General features: G+C 40.1%; 1 protein-coding gene across 2 annotated transcripts in view; it reads left to right on the top strand.

Annotated features, from left to right (window-relative positions):
• Nucleotides 1-18,710, top strand: part of FREM2 (FRAS1 related extracellular matrix 2) — a 337,043-nt gene that overhangs the window by 315,002 nt on the left and 3,331 nt on the right. The window lies entirely within an intron of this gene.

Below are 18,710 nucleotides of genomic sequence, written 5' to 3'. Positions count from 1 at the left end.
TATGGGAGAACATATTTGGCAATGATACATCTGATAAAGGGTTAATATTCAAAATATGTAAGGAACTCATACAACTTAACAAAAAGAAGACAAGCGACCCAATTAAAAAAAAAAATGGGCAAAGTATCTAAATAAATATTTCTCCAAAGAGGACATAGAGATAGCCAAGAGACATGTGGAGAAATGCTCAAAGTCACTAGTCATTGGAGAGATGAAAATCAAAACTCAATCAGGAAGATTCTAAAAATCTCAATAGGCCAATAACTATGGAAGAAATTGAAGAAGGCATCTAAAAGTTTCCAGCAAACAAAAGCCCAGGGCCAGATGGCTTCACAGGGGAGTTTTACCAAACATTCAAGGAAGAACTAAAACCTACCTTCCTCAGACTATTCCAAAAAATTCAAGAGGAAGGAACATTTCCAAGCTCATTCTATGAAACCAGCATCACCCTAATACCAAAACCAGATAAAGACAACACAATGAAAGAGAATTACAGGCCAATATCCCTTATAAATATAGATGCCAAAATCCTCAACAACATTCCAGCAAATCGGATCCAGCAGTACATCAGAAAGATCATACAACACGACCAAGTAGGATTTATCCCTGGAATGCAAGGATGGTACAATATCCACAAATCAATAAACATGATACATCACATAAACAAATTGAGAGATAAAAATCACATAGTCGTACCAATTGATGCAGAAAAAGCATTTCACAAAATCCAACACCCTTTCTTGATAAAAACTCTCAGCAAGGTGGGAATAGAAGGATCATACCTCAACATAATAAAAGCCATATATGACAAACACACAGCCAACATCATACTCAATGGGCAAAAACTGAAACCATTTCCCCTAAAAACAGGAACAAGACAGGGATGCTCACTCTCACCATTCCTGTTCAACATAGTACTGGAAGTAATAGCCAATGCAATCAGACAAGAAGAATAAATAAAAGGCATCCAAATTGGAAAAGAAGAAGTAAAACTGTCCTTATTCACAGATGGCATGATACTATACGTAGAAAACCCTAAAGACTCCATCAAAACATTATTAGACTTAATAAATGAATTTGACAATGTAAAAGGATACAAAATTAACACCAAGAAATCTATGGCATTTCTATACACCAATAATGAACTTACCGAAAGACAGACTGAAAAAGCAATCCCATTGACCATCACACCAAAAAATTAAGATACCTAGGAATAAACTTACCTAAGGAGGTAAAAGACCTATATGCAGAAAACTACAGGACACTGAAAAAAGAGATAGAGGAAGATATAAACAGATGGAAGAACATACCGTGTTCATGGATTGGTAGAATCAACATCATTAAAATCTCCATACTACCCAAAGCAATCTATAGATTCAATGCACTCCCCATTAAAATACTAACAGCATATTTCGCAGACCTAGAATGAACTTTCCAAAAATTCATCTGGAATAAAAATTTTAAAAAAGACCCCAAATAGCTGCAGCAATTATGAGAAAGAAGAACAAAGTAGGTGGGATCTTAATACCAGATATCAAGCTGTACTACAAAGCCACTGTTCTCAAAACAGCCTGGTATTGGCACAAGAACAGACATATACACCAATGGAACAGAACAGAGAACCCAGAAATTGACCCAAGCCATTATGCTCAATTAATATTTGACAAAGGAGGCAAGAGCATACAATGGGTCAAGACAGTCTCTTCAATAAATGGTGTTGGGAAAATTAGACAGACACATGCAAAAAAATGAAACTAGAACACCAGCTTACACAATACACTAAAATAAACTCAAAATGGATAAAGGACTTAAACATAAGACGGGAAACCATAAAAATACTAGAGGAATCCACAGGCAGAGAAATCTCAGACATATGCTGAAGCAATTTCTTCAATGATACTGCTCCTAGTGCAATGGAAACTAAAGAGAAAATAAACAAATGGGACTACATCAAAATAAAAAGCTTTTTCACAGCAAAGAAAACCATCAACAAAACAACAAGAAAGGCCACTGTATGGGAGAACATATTTGCCAATGTTATCACCAATAAGGGCTTAATCTCCAACATTTACAGGGAACTCATACAACTTAACAAAAGGAAGATAACCCAATCAAAAAATGGGCAATGGGCCTAAATAGATACTTTTCAAAAGAAGACAGAAGGAAGGCCAAGAGACATAAAAACTTGCTCAAAGTCACTAATCATTTGAGAGATGCAAATCAAAATGACAATGAGGTACCATCTCACACCTGTCAGAATGGCTATCATCAACAAATCAACAAACAACAAGTATTAGCGAGGATGCGTAAAAAAAGGAATCCTCTTGCACTGCTGGTGGGAATGCAGACTGGTGCAGCCACTATGGAGAACAGTATGGAGTTTCCTCAAAAAACTAAAAATGGAACTCCCATTTAACCCAGTCATCCCACTTCTAGGAATATATCCCAAGAATCTAGAAACACCAATTAGAAAGGATATATGTACTCCTATGTTCATAGCAGCACAATTTACAATAGCTAAGATGTGGAAACAGCCTAAGTGCCCATCAGCAGATGAGTGGATTAAAAAACTGTGGTACATCTGCACAATTGAATACTATGCTGGGGTAAAAAGAAGAAATTCTTACCATTTGCAACAGCATGGATGGAACTGGAGAGCATTATGCTAAGTGAAATAAGCCAGTCAGAGAAAGATAAATATCACATGATCTCACTCATTTATGGAATATAATGAACAACATAAACTGATGAACAAAAACAGATCCAGAGATAGAGAAGCATTGATCAGACCATCAAACCATCAGAGGGAAGGTAGGGGATGGTGGGGGTAAAGGGGAGAGATCAACCAAAGGACTTGTATGCATGCATATAAGCCTAACCAATGGACACAGACAACATGGGGGTGAGGGCATTAGTGGAGGGTGTGGGGGAGTAATGGGGGAATAAGGACACATATATAACACCTTAATCAAAAAAGTAATTAAAAAATTAAATATGAAGCTGCCATTTGACCCAATGATCCCACTTCTAAGAATATATCCTAAAAATCCTGAAACACCAATGAGAAAGAATGTATGTTCCCCTATGTTCATCACTGCTATTTACAATAGTTATGATCTGGAAACAGCCCAAGTGCACACCAGTAGATGAGTGGGGAAAAAAACCTGTGGTATGTTCACACAATGGGATACTATGCAGCAGTAAGAAAAAAGAAGGATCTCATTCTTTTAGACAGAATGAATGGACTTGGAGAGTGTTGTGCTAAGTGAAATATACCAGTCAAAAAATGACAAGTATCACATGATCTCACTTACCACTATATGTGAAATCTTATGGACAAAATAAATTGACAAACAAAATGGATCCAGAGACATTGAAGCATACAAGAGACTGACAAATTTTAGAGGGGGTTGGAGCAGAGAGAGAGTAACAAAATAATTAATGTGCATAACCCATGGACAGACAGTGCAGTGAAGGCCTAAGGAAGGGGGTAGGGTAGGCTAGAGGGGATTAATGGGGGAAAGAGGGACATTTGTAATACTTTCAACAATAAGGATATATTTTTTAAAATAAATAAATAATGGAATTTTACCATTGTGACAACATGGATGGACCTAGAGGGTATTGTGCTAAGTGAAATAAATCAGGCTGACAAAAATAAAAACTGTATGGTTTAAATTAAATGTGAAATCTAAAATAATAATAATAAGCACAAATGAACAAGAACATCCAAACAAAAACAGATTCATAGAAACAGAGACCAAAGGGATTGTTACTAGAAGGGAGGGAGTAGGAGGATAGAGTAGGAGGAAAATGGTAAAGGGAAATATTGTCAACTAGAGGCTCTGTGCACAAAATTCATGCATGGCGGGGTTCCCTCAGCCCAATCGAGGACCCCTTGGAGGATGAGCCCTGCGTCTGGAGCCCTCCCAAGGGGAGTGGCCTACTGGACACCCCTCTCACAATCTGGGACCACTGGCTCCTAATCACTCACCTGCCTGCCTGATTCCCCCTAACACCTTTGCCTGCCTGTCTGATTGCCCCTAACTGCTCCCCTGCCAGCCTGATTGCCCCCAACTGCTCCCCACTGCCAACCTGGTCATCCACAACTGCCCTCCCCTGCTGGCCTGGTTGCTCACAACTGCCCTCCCCTGCTGGCCTGATCACCCCCAACTGCCCTCCCCTGCCAGACTGGTAGCCCTCAACTGCCCTCCCCTGCCAGCCTGGTCATCCACAGCTGCCCACCTCTGCAGGCCTTTTCGCCCTCCCCCATTGCCCTCCCCTGTCGGCCTGCTCGCCCACAACGGCTCTCCCCTGCCAGCCTGATCTCACCCCCAGCGGCCCTCCCCTGTTGGCCTGGTTGCCCCCGGCTTCCCTCCCCTGCTGGCCTGATCTTGCCCCCAACTGCCCTCCCCTGCCAGCCTGATCACCCCTAACTGCCTCTGCCTCAGCCCCCACCACGATGGCTTTGTCCAGAAAGAAGCTGGTCATCCAGAAGATGGCCAGTCAACGCGGTCTAATTAGCACATTACCCTTTTAGTAGTATAAATAGATTATATAGGATAGGATTGCTTAAATGGGGGAAAAGCCTTTTTCAGCAGGAGGAGATGCTCTTGGCAGACAAATATACATAATCCCTATATCTGGACTGATAGCCAGCCATATGCACTATACTGCTAAACCAGTCATTAAAAAATTGAACTGCTTTCTTACACCTTCACCAAACAGCTGTTGCCCTTAAAACCCCTCCTGAGCCCCCACCTTAGGTTATGCCTTCATAGTTCACCAAGATTAGTTTCTGATTGGTCGGATTCTATGCCAGTCAGTGTCAAAAGCTCCGCCTCCTAGGCAGCCATTGACTCATAGGCAGCCTTTGGCTCCTCGCAGTTCATTCAGATTTGGTTCTGATTGGTTGGTTTCTATGCCAGTCAGTGTCAAAAGCTCTGCCTCTTAGGCAGCCATCGGCTCCTCACAGTTCACCCAGATTTGGTTCTGATTGGTTGGTTTCTATGCCAGTAAGTGTCTCCGGGCCTATCTCTGGGCCTGATCCACAACCTCTGTGGCAGCTGCTGATCAGGCCTTGCCTCTCTCTCTCCGGGCCTGATCCTCAGCAGCTGCTGCAGCAGCACGGTCATTAGACCTCCCACTCAGCCCCAGGCCGGAGGCTAACAACCTTGCCATGCCTGCCTCACCCAGCCCGCCCACCCACCAGCTGCCAGCCTTGCTGTGATAGGATCCTGTGGGCTGCGGGGGAAGGATTGAGAGGTGCTCCATGCACTTCCTGATGACCGGTCGTTTATCTGTTCATTTAAGTTGTGATGGCCCCTGGCCTTTTATAATGTAGATAATATTGTGATAGGCTTGCACAGTGACAGATCATTTCTAGAATTAGTGGGGTGATCATATTTTAAGGTATAGAAAAGTTGAATCACTATATTGTACACCTGAAACTAACATATTGAGTATAATATTGTATACCAACTATCCTATCTAATAAAGAGGGAATATGCTAATTGACCCTCTCACTGTCACAAAGATGGCAGCACCTGTAGCCAATAAGGAGGAAATATGCTAATTGACTAATTGACTGCCCCGCCCTCAAAGATAGCGGCACCCACAGCCACAAGATGGCAGTGCCAAGTCCCCTCAGCCCTGCCGGGGTGGCAGGTGCACAGCAAGGCCAGGCCTGCCCCCAGGGAGCCCAGCCATCTCATGAGCCTGCCTCTGGAGTCCCCCAGTCCTCCTAGCCCCCAGCCACCCAGGGCCAGCCCAAGGGCACAGGCAAGCCTCAGATGGCGGCTGCCCAGCCGCCCAGGGCCTCCTGAGGCTCGGATAACCAGGGCCGGCCGAGGCTTGCTCTGCTGGCAGTGGCAGCAGCAGAGGTGTGATGTGGCATCGCCTTCCCCTGATCACTGGGTTGCCTTCTGCCCCTGAGGGCTCCCAGACTGTGAGAAGGGGCAAGCCAGGCTGAGAGACCCCCCTCCAGTGCATGAGTTTTCATGCACCAGGCCTCTAGTACTTAAATAAAAATATTTTAAATGGCCAGAAGATCTGAATAGATACTAATGCAAAGAGGACCTACAAATGGCCAAAAGATATATGAAAATATGCTTGCTCAAAGTCACTAATTATCAGAGAAATGAAAATTAAAACCACAATGAGATATTGTCTCACACTTGTCAGAATGGCTATCATCAATAAATCAACTAACAAGTGGTGAGGATGTGGAGAAACAGAAAATCTCATACATACAGAGTACAAACTGATAGTTGCCAAATGGAAGGGCAGTTGAGGGGCTGGGTGGAAAAGTTAGGGGATCAAGATGTGCCAATTGGCAGTTACAAAATAGTCAGAGGGATATAATATACAGCATAGGGAACATAGTCAATAATATTACAGTATTATTATCAGGTGGGTACTAGACTTATGGGGGAAATCACTTTGTAAGTTATATAAATACTAGAGGCCCAGTGCACGAGTTTGTGCATGGGTGGGTCCCTCAGCCTGACTGGTGATTAGGGCCTATCGGGGCTGCGGAAGGTTGGCCAGTGGGAGAGGCCATGGGAGATTAGTCAGCTGGGGGTGAGTAGGGTAACAGGAGGTTGGCTGGCTGGGCGGAAGGGCCGCGAGAGGTTGGCTGTGGGAGCGCACTGACCACCAGCTCCTGCATTGAGAATTTGCCCCCTGGTGGTCAGTGCGCATCATAGCAACCAGTTGACCAGTCATTCAGTCACTTAGGCTTTTATATATATAGATCTAACCATTCTGCTGTACACCTGAAACTAATGTAATGTTGAATATCAACTATAATTAAAACTACTTTTTTATTTATTTATATTTTTTATTGTCTAAAGTTTTACATATGTCTCCTTTTCCCCCCAATTGACCCCACCCCCAGCCATTCCTACAGTGGGCAAGCCCTCACTGCACCAGTGTTTGTGTCCATTGTTTATGCTAATATGTATGCATACAAGTTTTTTGGTTGCGCGCTAATCCCCCTCCCCCACCATTTGTCTCTGGATCTATTCTTGTTCATCAAATTATGTTGATCATTATACCCCACGTATGAGTGAGGTCATGTGATATTTATCTTTCTCCGACTGGCTTATTTCACTTAGCATAATGCTCTCCAGTTCCATCCATGCTGTTGCAAATGGTAAAATTTTCTTCTTTTTAAGAGCGGCATAGTATTCCATTGTGTAGATGTACCATAGTTTTTTAATCCACTCATCTGCTGATATTTGGCTGTTTCCAAATATTAGCGATGGTAAATTGTGCTACTATGAGCATATGAGCGCATATATCTTTTCTGATTGGTGTTTCTGATTTCTTGGTATATAGTCCTAGAAGTGGAATCAAAGGGTCAAATGGGAGCTCCATTTTTAACTTTTTGATGAAACTCCATACTATCTTCTACAGTAGCTACACTAGTCTGCATTCCCACCAGCAGTGCAGGAGGGTTCCTTTTTCTCCACATCCTCACCAGCACTTGTCGTTTATTGATTTGTTGCTGATAGCCATTCTGACAGGTGTGAGATGGTATTTCTTTGTTGTTTTGATTTGCATCTCTTGGGTGATTAGTGACTTTGAGCATGTTTTCATATGTCTCTGTGCCTTCTGTATGTCTTCTGTCAAAGTGTCTATTTAGATCCTTTGCCCATTTTTGTTATTATCTTCCTTTATTTAGTTGTATGAGTTCTCTGTAAATTTTTGAGATGAAACACTTAAGGGAAATATTATTGGCAAATATGCTCTCCCATGCAGTGGGCTTTCTTGTTGTTTTGTTGATGGTTTCCTTTCCTGTGCAGAAGATGGTTATTTGGATGTAGTCCCATTTGTTTATTTTCTCCTTAGTCTCCAATGCCCTAGGAGCTTATCTGTAAAGATACTGCTATAACATATGTCTGCTATTTTGCTGCCTATGGAGTCTTGTAGGATTTTTATGGTTTCCCATCTTACATTTAAGTCCTTTAGCTATTTTGAGTTTGTTTTTGATTATGGTATAAGTTGCTGATCTAGTTTCATTTTTTTGCATATATCTGTCCAATTTTCCCAGCACCATTTATTGAAGAGACTGTCTTGACTCCATTGTATGCTTTTGACACTTTTGTCAAATATTAATTGAGCATAGTGGTTTGGGTTGATTTCTGGTTTCTCTGTTCTGTTCCATTGGTCTATATGTCTGTTCTTGTGCCAGAATCAGACAGTTTTGACAACCATGGCTTGATAATATAGCTCGATATCTGGTATTGTGTTTCCTCCAACTTTGTTCTTCTTTCTCAGTATTGCTGTGGCTATTAAGGGTCTTTTTTTATTCCAGATGAATCTTTGGAGAGTTGGTTTTAGATCTTTGAAATATGTCGTTGGTATTTTTTTTTAATAAAAATCAATGATGAGAGAGAATCATTGATTGGCTGCATCCTGCACACCCCCTATTGGGGATCAAGCCCACAACCCTGGGCATGTGCCCTTGACTGGAATCGAACCCAGGACCCTTTGGTCCACAGGCCGACGCTCTATCCACTGAGCCAAACCAGCTAGGGCTGTCGTTGGTATTTTAATAAGGATTGCATTGAATCTGTATATTACTTTGGGTAGTGTGGACATTTTAATGATGTGAATTGTACCAATCCATGAGCATGGTATGTTCTTCCATTTGTTTATGTCTTCCTCTATCTCTTTTTTCAATGTCCTATAGTTTTCTGAGTACAGGACTTTTACATCTTTAGTTAAGTTTATTCCTAGGTATCTTAATTTTTTTGGTGCAATGGTAAATGGGATTGTTTTATTCATTTTTCTTTCTGTGAGTTTATTATTGGTGTATAAAAAGGCCATAGATTTCTGGGTGTTAATTTTGTATCCTGCTACATTGCCAAAATCATTTATTAGGTCTAGTAGTTTTTTGATGGAGTCTTTGGGGTTTTGTATGTATAGTATCATGTCATCTGCAAATAAGGATAGTTTTACTTCTTTTCCAATTTGGATGCCTTTTATTTCTTCTTCTTTTCTGATTGCTCTGGCTAGCACTTCCAATAATATGTTGACAGGAGTAGTGAGAGTGGGCATCCCTGTCTTGTTCCTGTATTTAGGGGAACTGAGTTTAGTTTTTACCCATTGAATATGATGTTGGCTATAGGTTTGTCATATAGGGCTTTTATTATGTTGAGGTATGATCCCTCTAATCCTAATCCAACTTTGCTGAGAGTTTTTATCAAGAAAGGGTGTTGGATTTTGTCCAATGCTTTTTCTGCATCGATATGATTATGTGATTTTTGTCTCTCATTTTGTTTGTGTGATGTATCACATTTATTGATTTGTGGATATTGCACCACCCTTGCATCCCTGGAATAAATCCCACTTGGTCATTGTGTATGATCTTTCTAATGTAATGCTGAATCCAATTTGCTAGAATTTTGTTAAGGATTTTAGCATCTATGTTCATTAAGGATAATGCCCTGTAGTTCTCTTTTTTGTGGTTTCTATATCTGGTTTTGGTATTAGGGTGAGGCTGGCTTCATAGAATGAGCTTGGAAATGTTCCTTTCTCTTGAATTTTTTGGAATAGTCTGAGAAGGCTAGGTTTTATTTCTTCTTTGAATGCTTGGTAGAACTCCCCAGTAAAACCGTCTGGGCCAGGGCTTTTGTTTGCTGGAAGATTTTATATCGCTGCTTCAATTTCTTTGGTAGTTATCAGCCTATTCAGGTTTTTTATTCTACTTGATTGAGTTTTGGTTGCTTGTATTTTTCTAAGAATATGTCCATTTCATCTAGGTTGGCCATTTTGTTGGAGTACAGTTGTTCATAGTATTTTTTCATAGTCATTTGTATTTCAGTGGGATCGGTTTTTATTTCACCTCTTTCATTTCTGGTTTTGTTTATTTGGGTCCTCTCTCTTTACTTCTTGGTAAGCCTCGTTAGAGGTACATCAATCTTGTTTATCCTTTCAAAGAACCAGTGCTTGGTTTTGTTGATCTTTTGTATTGTTTTGTTTATTTGTTTGTTTTGTTTTGTTTTTATTTTCTATGTCATTTATCTCCATTTGGATCTTTATTATTTCCTTCTGCTTGCACTGGGCTCTTCTTATTGCTCTCTTTCTAACTCTTTTAGTTATAGGTTTAGATAACTTATTACCATTTTTTCTTTTTTTCTTTTTTTCTTTTTGTAGGACTGTAGAGCTATGAACTTCCCTCACAAGACTGCTTTCACTATGTCCCATAGATGTAGGATTGTTCGGTTTTTGCTGTAATTAGCTGCCATGATGCTCTTTATTTCTTCTTTGATCTCTTTGGTAACCCAATCATTGTTTAATAGCATGCTGTTTAGCCTCCAGGTGTTTGTTTGTATTTACTGTTATTATTGTAGTTGATTTCTAGTTTTATACCATTTTGATCTGAGAAGATGGTTGATATAATTTCTAACTTCTTGAATTTGAAGAGACTTTGCTTGTGTCCCAATATGTGGTCTTTCTTTGAAAATGACCCATGTGCACTTGAGAAAAATGTATATTCTCTGGATTTGAGGAAAATGTTCTGAAGATGTCAATTAATTCCATCTGATCTAATGAGTCATTTAGTATTGATGTTTCTTTGCTGATTTTTTATTAGAGGATTTGTCCAGTGGTATTAGTGGAGTATTAAAGATCCCTACAATGACTATTTTGCTGTCAATCTCTCCCTTGATATCCTCCAGAGTTTTTTTGTTTGTTTGTTTGTTTTTTGTATTTGGGTACTCCTGTATTGGGTGCATACATGATTACCAGAGTTATATCTTATTGTTGAGTTGCTCACTTTTTTGTTATGAAGTGGCCTTCCTTGTCTCTTGTTATGCCCTTCACATTGAGGTCTAATTTGTCATATATAAGTATTGCTACCCCAGCTTTTTATTCATTTCCATTTGCCTGAAATACCTTTTTGCATTCCTTCACCATCAGTCTCTGTAAATTCTTTGTTTGAGGTGGATTTCCTGTAGACATCAGATAGATGGGTCATGATTTCTTATCCACACAACTACACTATGTCTTTTGATTGTGGCATTTAATCCATTTACATTTATAGTTATTATTGATAGGTACTTGATTGTCACCATTTTTATTCTTTATGCCTGTGTTCCTTCTTCGCTTCCTATTTTCTTCTTATAGCAGACCCTTTAGCATTTCTTGCATTGCTGGTTTGGTGGTGATAAACTCCCTTAGTCCTTTTTTGTCTGTGAGGCTCCTGATTTCACCCTCAGTTTTGATTGATAGCCTTGCTGAGTATAGTATTCTTGGATTCAGATCCTGGCTTTGCATGACTTTGTATATTTTATTCCATTCTCTTCTGACCTGATGTGTTTCTATTGATAAATAAGTTGTTAGTCTGATGGGAGATCCTTTGTAGGTAACTTTCTGTCTCTCTATGGCAGCCTTTAAGATTCTTACTTTGTCTTTGGTGTTTGCTAATTTAATTATAATGTGTCTTGGTGTTGGTCTTTTTTGGGTTCATCTTGTTTGGGACTCTGTGAGCTTTTTGGACTTCTATGTGATTTTTCTTCCCAATATCAGGGCAGTTTTCTGTCAATATTTCTTCAAACACGTTTTCTATTCCTTGCTCAGTTTCCTCTCCTTCTGGTACCCCTATTATGTGGATATTGTTTCATTTTATGTTGCCGCAAATTCCCTTAGGCTCTCCACCTTTTTTTAAATTGTTTTTTCTAGATGCTGCTCTGCTTGGGTATTTTTGCCTACCTTGTCTTATAGATCACTGATGTCGTCCTCTGCTTCTTCTAGTCTACTGTTCTTCTTCATTTACTCTTGGTTCTTACACATGTTGTTGAATTTGTCTTCCATCCTTTTCAGCAACCTTATGACCATTGCTCTGTATTCTTTCTCTGACATATTTTTTTCCTTTATTTAGTTTACTTCCTTTTTGGGTGATTCCTTCCTCTTCTTTCGTATGCGGGCTGTTTTCTTTGTCTCCCCATGATTGCTCCTCTCAGGGTGTCTGGTTATGTTGCTCACTCTCTCCTGCCTTGACTTATAGGCGCAAAATACAACACAATAACATGCAATGCACAGGGCATTAAACACAAATGTATTCACAATACTAATAATCCAAAATTAAGGTGACCATCAGTGAAAAGAGAATTAGGGGGTAGAAAAGAGTGCAAAAATTATATTGAGAAAATGAAAAAATGTAAGAGAGAAAAGAAAGAGAAGAAAAAAAGGGGGAAAATATATGTATATCGGGAGAAAACTCCAATAAAACATCAATTAATCCAAAAAAATGCCACAACAAATACCCAAACAACAAACACCCAGAGGAATCTGAGGAGGCAAAGCTTATTTTCAGAAGGTAAGGTCAAGGAATTGAAAAAATGGGGAAATGGCCACAATTCAGTGTAGAGGAGGTATAAAGAGAATGAGGGTATAAGAAGAAAAGTAAAAAACAAAATATTAAAAAAAACATATATTTTTAAAATATATATATATATGTATATATATATATATATATATATATATATATATATATATATATGAAAATTTATATATATATTAAAACATTTACCCTTTATTTAATCTATTTATCTATGTATTCATTTACTATTGGAAAAGGAGAATAGAGGGTAGGTAAGCCTGAGATGGTGATTGGAATTAATTAAGATATAAGTAGAAGAAGAGAACAATGAGGTGAGGAAAAACAGAAGAAAAAAAAGAGAAAAAAACTAACCAAAAATCAAACAACAACAAGACAAAAGAAAGGAAAAGGAAAAAAAAGAGAGAGGAAGAAAAAAAATTTTTTGGATATTGAAGAAAGAGAAGAGAGCAGTGTGCCTGGACTTGAAGCAGGGGAGAGGAAATTAGATATATGAGTAAGATCAGTTTTTAACAGGGAGTAAAAAAAAGGAGAGAGAAAAACTAAAGCAGAAACAGGGTAAGGGAAACAGGACAATAAAGGGTAAAAGTGAGGAAGAGAGTGTTGGCATGAAGGAAAAGTTAAGATAGAGTAAAATAATGCTAAAAGAAAAAGAAAATGTAGAACACTAGAGATAAGAATATGGCTGCCAACAGGAAGGCAGGCTGCAAGATAGTGTGTGAGTGAGAGAATGAAAGGAGGGTGTGTGGACGTATGGGGAGTGTTTATTTGTGAGTGAGGTTCAGCTATATTCCAAGCGTCTGTTGGGGGCTGCCAGACTGGGCTCCCCTGACCGTGCAGCCTCCACTGCACCTGAAATCTCTCCTGGAGTGACCAGCTCTACCGCAGAGATCACTCCATCTTAAAGGGGAGAGTGGCTATGATCAGAAGCCTATCCGTACCTTCAATTGGGAAGAATCGGATAACTCATGGGACCCTACAAACACAGCACCCAGGGAACAGAAGCGAACCCACAAACACTAGATCTCAAGCAACGCAAATAAGCAGACCTGGACGAGCTCTGCACTTTCTCATGGAAAGGTCAGATTTTGCCTGGAGAAAGGTGAGGTCTGCGATCCAGGCTGGAGGGAGAAATGTGCACAGCAAGATCTAGAGGTTCAGAGGAAGTCTGTGCCACACAAAATCTGCGGACTTTGGGGCCAGTGTAGTTCGTGGATGTGGAAGGAGGTCACAAGACTGCTGACTGAAGGGAACTCCAGAAATCAACCCATAGTTTGGCTGCACACAAAAAGGCAGCCTGAAACTTTACCATTAAACTGGCTACGTTGTGCCAGGGGAAAAAGACATGCACAGAGACCTGAGCAAATTCACGTGCAGTGCTGGGGCGAAAAAGTCACGAGTTCGCACACTTACTCTGGCTCTTTTTTCTCTTTAAATCCTTGCTTTTGATTACTAAGCACAGTACATATGATCACCCAATTAAAAACACTCTCAGAGACGGCAGGGGAAAGTTGTTTTTGTGGAACCTGGAGATCAGAGCGGGGAGAAATAATCAGAAAACCAGCTCTGGGGCAGTCCATACCCCCAAACCAGTATTAGGTGCAGCAGGGAAAACAAATTCTAAATACTGGGTTGAGAGGACTTATAGCCCTGGATGTCAATACAGAAACACTGCCATCAAGGGGTTGAATCACAAACTGACTCTTGTGTAAATACAACCACAAGCAGGCTGAGTAACAAAGAAATACTGCCTACTTGAAAACAAGATTGTGGCTTACGACACAGAGAAGCTGTCAAACGCAGGGAACTTCAATACTGTCCTGACTACCTGACAGAAAACAGGCATGCCAAACAGAACAGTAGAGGAAGTGAATGACCACTACTGCACATTTTTATTTTTTTATTTTTACTTAAGAAATTAAGTATTTTTCTCAGTTGATTTTACCTTTTTAATTATTATATTTTTATTTTTAATCAGTATTATTACTACTACTATTTTACCTTTTTTTAAAGGTTCATTTTATTTTCTCTTTTATTTTATTTTGGGATTAATGTTCTACATTCTATTTTCATTTTTCCTATAGCATCATTTTACTCTATCTCAACATTACGTTTATGCCAACAATCCCTTCCTCATTTTTCCCCTTTTGTTGTCCTGTTTCTCTTACCCTATTCCTGCTTTAGATTTTTCCCTATTCCTTCTTTTTACCCCCTGTTAAAAATTCATCCTACTTATATATCTAATTTCTGATCCCCTGTTCCATGTCCATACACACTTCTGTCTTCTCTTTCTTCACTATCCAAATTTTTTTCTCTCTTCCTTTTTTTGTTTGTTTGTTGTTGTTGTGTTTTTTTATTTATGTTTTTTTTATTTTCTTTTGTTTTGCCCTTTGGATAGGGGAAGGAAAGGTCAGATTTCGCCCACAGAAAGGTGAGGTCTGCGATCCAGGCTGAAGGGAGAAATGTGCACAGCGGATTTAGAGGTTCAGAGGAAGTCTGCGCCACACAAAATCTGTAGACTTTAGGGCCAGTGTAGTCCGTGGATGTGGAAGGGGGTATACAACTGAAGGGAACTCTAGAAATCAACTCACAGTTTGGCTGCGCAAACTAACAATAATGTTGTTATTGTTAGTTTGATTGTTGATTAGATTATTTTTTTGTTTGTTTGTATGTTTGTGTGCTGATTCTATTTTTTGCTTCTTTTTTTCCTCTCCTCGCCTTTTATTGGTGGTTGTTTGTAGTTTGCATTCATTACTGGGTGTTAGTTGTTTGCATCTTTTTTGGATTACTTGTTGTTCTATTGGATTTTTCTCCCCATATAAATATTTTCACCCTTCTTTTTTATTCTCTTTCTTTACTCTCTTACTTTTTTTCCTTTTCTCAATATCATTTCTACACTCTTATTTTTTAACCCCTATTTCTCTTTTCTCTGGTGGTCACCTTTATTTGGGGTTATTAGTATCATGAATACATTTGTGTTCAGTGCCTTGTGTGTTGTGCCTTGTTGTGTTGTATTTTGTGCCTTTAAGTCAAGGCAGGAGAGAGAGAGCTACATAACCAGATGCCCGGAGAGGAGAGACCATGAAGAGACAAGAAAACAGCCCACATATGAAAGAAAAGGAGGCATCACCAGAAAAGGAAGCAAACTAAATGGAGGCAAGCAATATGTCAGAGAAAGAATTCAGAGAAATGGTCATAAGGTTGCTGAAAAGATTGGAAGACAAATTCAATAATATGTGTAAGAATGAAGACGAAATGAAAGACCAAGAAGAAATGAAAAATGACATCACTGCAATAAAGAACTCAATAGAAAGCATCAACAGTAGATTAGAAGAAGGGAGGACCACATCAGTCAGCTAGAAGACAAGGTAGGAAAAAAATACCCAAGCAGAACAGCATCTAAAAAAAAAAAAAAAGCTTAAAAAACAAGAGGAGAGCCTAAGGGAACATTGGAACTCTAAGAAATGAAACAACATCCACATAGTAGGGGTGCCAGAAGGGGAGGAAACTGAGCAAGGAATAGAAAACCTGTTTGAAAAAGTAATGACAAAAAACTTCCCTGATATCAGGAAGAAAAAACTCACACAAGTTTAAGAAGCTCACAGAGTTCCAGACAAAATGAACCCCAAAAGACTGATGCCAAGACACATTATAATTAAATTAGCAAATACCAATGACAAAGAATCTTAAAAGCAGCCAGAGAAAGAAAGTTACCTACAAAAAATCTCCCATCAGAATAGCAACCGATTTCTCAACATAAACACATCAGGCAAGAAGGGAAGGGAATAAAATATACAAAGTCATGCAAAGCAAGGGTCTGAATCCAAGAATACTGTAACCAGCAAGGCTATCAATCAAAAGTGAGGGTGAAATCAGGAGCTTCACAGACAAAAAATGACTATGGGAGTTTATCACCATCAAACTAGCAATGTAAGAAATACTAAAGGGTCTGCTTTAAAAAAAAAGATATAAGAAGTAAAGAAGTAACACAGGCGTGAAGAATAAAAATGGTGATAAAGAAGTACCTATCAAAAATAACTTTAAATGTAAATGGATTAAATGACCCGAACAAAAGGCATAGGATAGCTGAGTGGATAAGAAATCATGACCCATATATCTGCTATCTACAGGAAACCCTTCTCAGAAAAAAGGACTCACACAGACTGTTGGTGAAGGGATGCAAAAAGGTATTTCAGGTGAATGGAAATGAAAAAAAGCTGGGGTAGCAATACTTATATCTGAAAAATTAAATCTGAAAGTGAAGGACATAACAAGAGATAAGGAAGGCCACTTCAGAATACTAAAGGGAGCAATCCAACAAGAAGATATCTCTGGTAATCATATATGCACCCAATACAAAAGCACCCAAATATGTAAAAAAAAAAAAACTTCTGGAGGATATCAAGGGAGAGATTGACAGCAATACAGTCATAGTAGGGGACTTTTATACCCCACTAACACCACTGGACAAATCCTCTAAACAAAATATCAGCAAAGTAATATCAATCTTAAATGACACACTAGATCAGATGGAATTAATTGACATCTTCAGAACATTTCACCCCAAAGCCACAGAATATACATTCTTCTCAAGTGCACATAGGTCATTTTCAAAGATAAACCATATGTTGGGACACAGGCAAAGTCTCCTCAAATTCAAGAAGATTGAAATCATATTAATCCTTTGCACTCACTTGCTTTTTTCTCGATTCCTTTATTCTAATGCTAACCGTGTCGAGTCCCACTCGACATCCGAGTGCTAAAGGTTAAGCATCTTCTTAGATCACAGTGGCATAAGCTAGAAATCAACTACAATAAAAACAATTAAAAAATCAAACATCTGGATGCTATATACCATGCTACTAAACAACTAGAGGCCCGGTGCATGAAAATTCATGCACTGGAGGGGGGTCCCTCAGCCTGGCCTGCCCCCTCTCACAGTCTGGGAGCCCTCAAGAGTTGGAAGCGACCCAGCAATCAGAGGAAGTGGATGCCCCATCACACCTCTGCTGCTGCTACTCCCGACAGCACAATCCTTGGCCGGCCATGGTTATCTGAGCCTCGGGTGGCCCTGGGCAGCTGGGTAGCTGCCATCTGAGGCTTTTCTGTTCCTCGGACTGACTCTGGGCATCTGGGTGGCTGAGGGGACTGAGGGCTCCAGAGGTCTTGCCGTGTGCCTGCCCCCCCCCCCCCCCCCCGCCGGCAGTGCTAAGGGGACTGGGCGCCACCATCTTATGGCTGTGTGTGTCGCCATCTTTGAGGGTGTGGCAGTCAATTAGCATATCCCTCCTTATTGGCTGTGGGTGCCACCATCTTGGGGACAGCGTGAAGGTCAATTAGCATATTCCCTCTTTATTAGATAGGATGACTGGACTACCAGAGAGATCTAAGAAGAAATAAAAAGCATCATGGCAGCAAATGACAATAAAAACACAACAATCCGCCAAAACCGGTTTGGCTCAGTGGAGAGAGTGTCAGCCTGCTGACTGAAAGGTCCCAGGTTCGATTCCGGTCAAGGGCACATATCTTGGTTGCGGGCACATCCCCAGTAGGAGGTGTGCAGGAGGCAGCTGATCCATGTTTCTCTCTCATCGATGTTTCTAACTCTCTATGCCTCTCCCTACCTCTCTGTAAAAAATCAATAAAATATATTTAAAAAAAAACAAAAAAACACAACAATCCAAAATCTATGGCAAACAGTGAAAGCAGTCCTGAGAGGGAAGTTCATAGCTCTACAGCAGTGGTTCTCAACCTTTTTAATGCCGCGACCCTTTAATACAGTTCCTCATGTTGTGGTGACCCCCAACCATAAAATTATTTTTGTTGCTACTTCATAACTGTAATTTTGCTACTGTTATGAATCGTAATGTAAATATCTGTGTTTTCCGATGGTCTTAGGCTCTACAGCAGCGGTTCTTAGGCTCTATGCTAGCAGGGTTGCCTAAGACCATCGGAAAACATGGCACCTAAACCTTTCTGTCCATGGATTGCCTCACCAGCTGTGTTTAATTCACCAATTCCAGGTGGGTGTTGTTCCATGGGCACCTAAACCTTTCTGTCCATGGATTGCCTCACCAGCTGTGTTTAATTCACCAATTCCAGGTGGGTGTTGTTCCATGGGCACCTAAACCTTTCTGTCCATGGATTGCCTCACCAGCTGTGTTTAATTCACCAATTCCAGGTGGGTGTTGTTGGATTCAGCTGTTCCTTCTATCTGCTCTGTGAGAAGGCACTGGGCCCATCCGTGTATTTGGCGCCATTTGTCTCCCCCTGGACAGACGTTTTAGGTGCCCATGGTCAGGGAGGCTAGAGTCCCGGTGTTCGTCGGTTCGCAGCTGAGGCAGCTGGTCCCTTAGCGTTG

This window comes from Cnephaeus nilssonii (genome assembly GCF_951640355.1).
Source record: "Cnephaeus nilssonii genome assembly, chromosome: 8".
In the NCBI taxonomy this organism is placed as follows: Eukaryota; Metazoa; Chordata; class Mammalia; order Chiroptera; family Vespertilionidae; genus Cnephaeus; species Cnephaeus nilssonii.
This window is presented reverse-complemented; position numbering and strand designations above follow the sequence as displayed.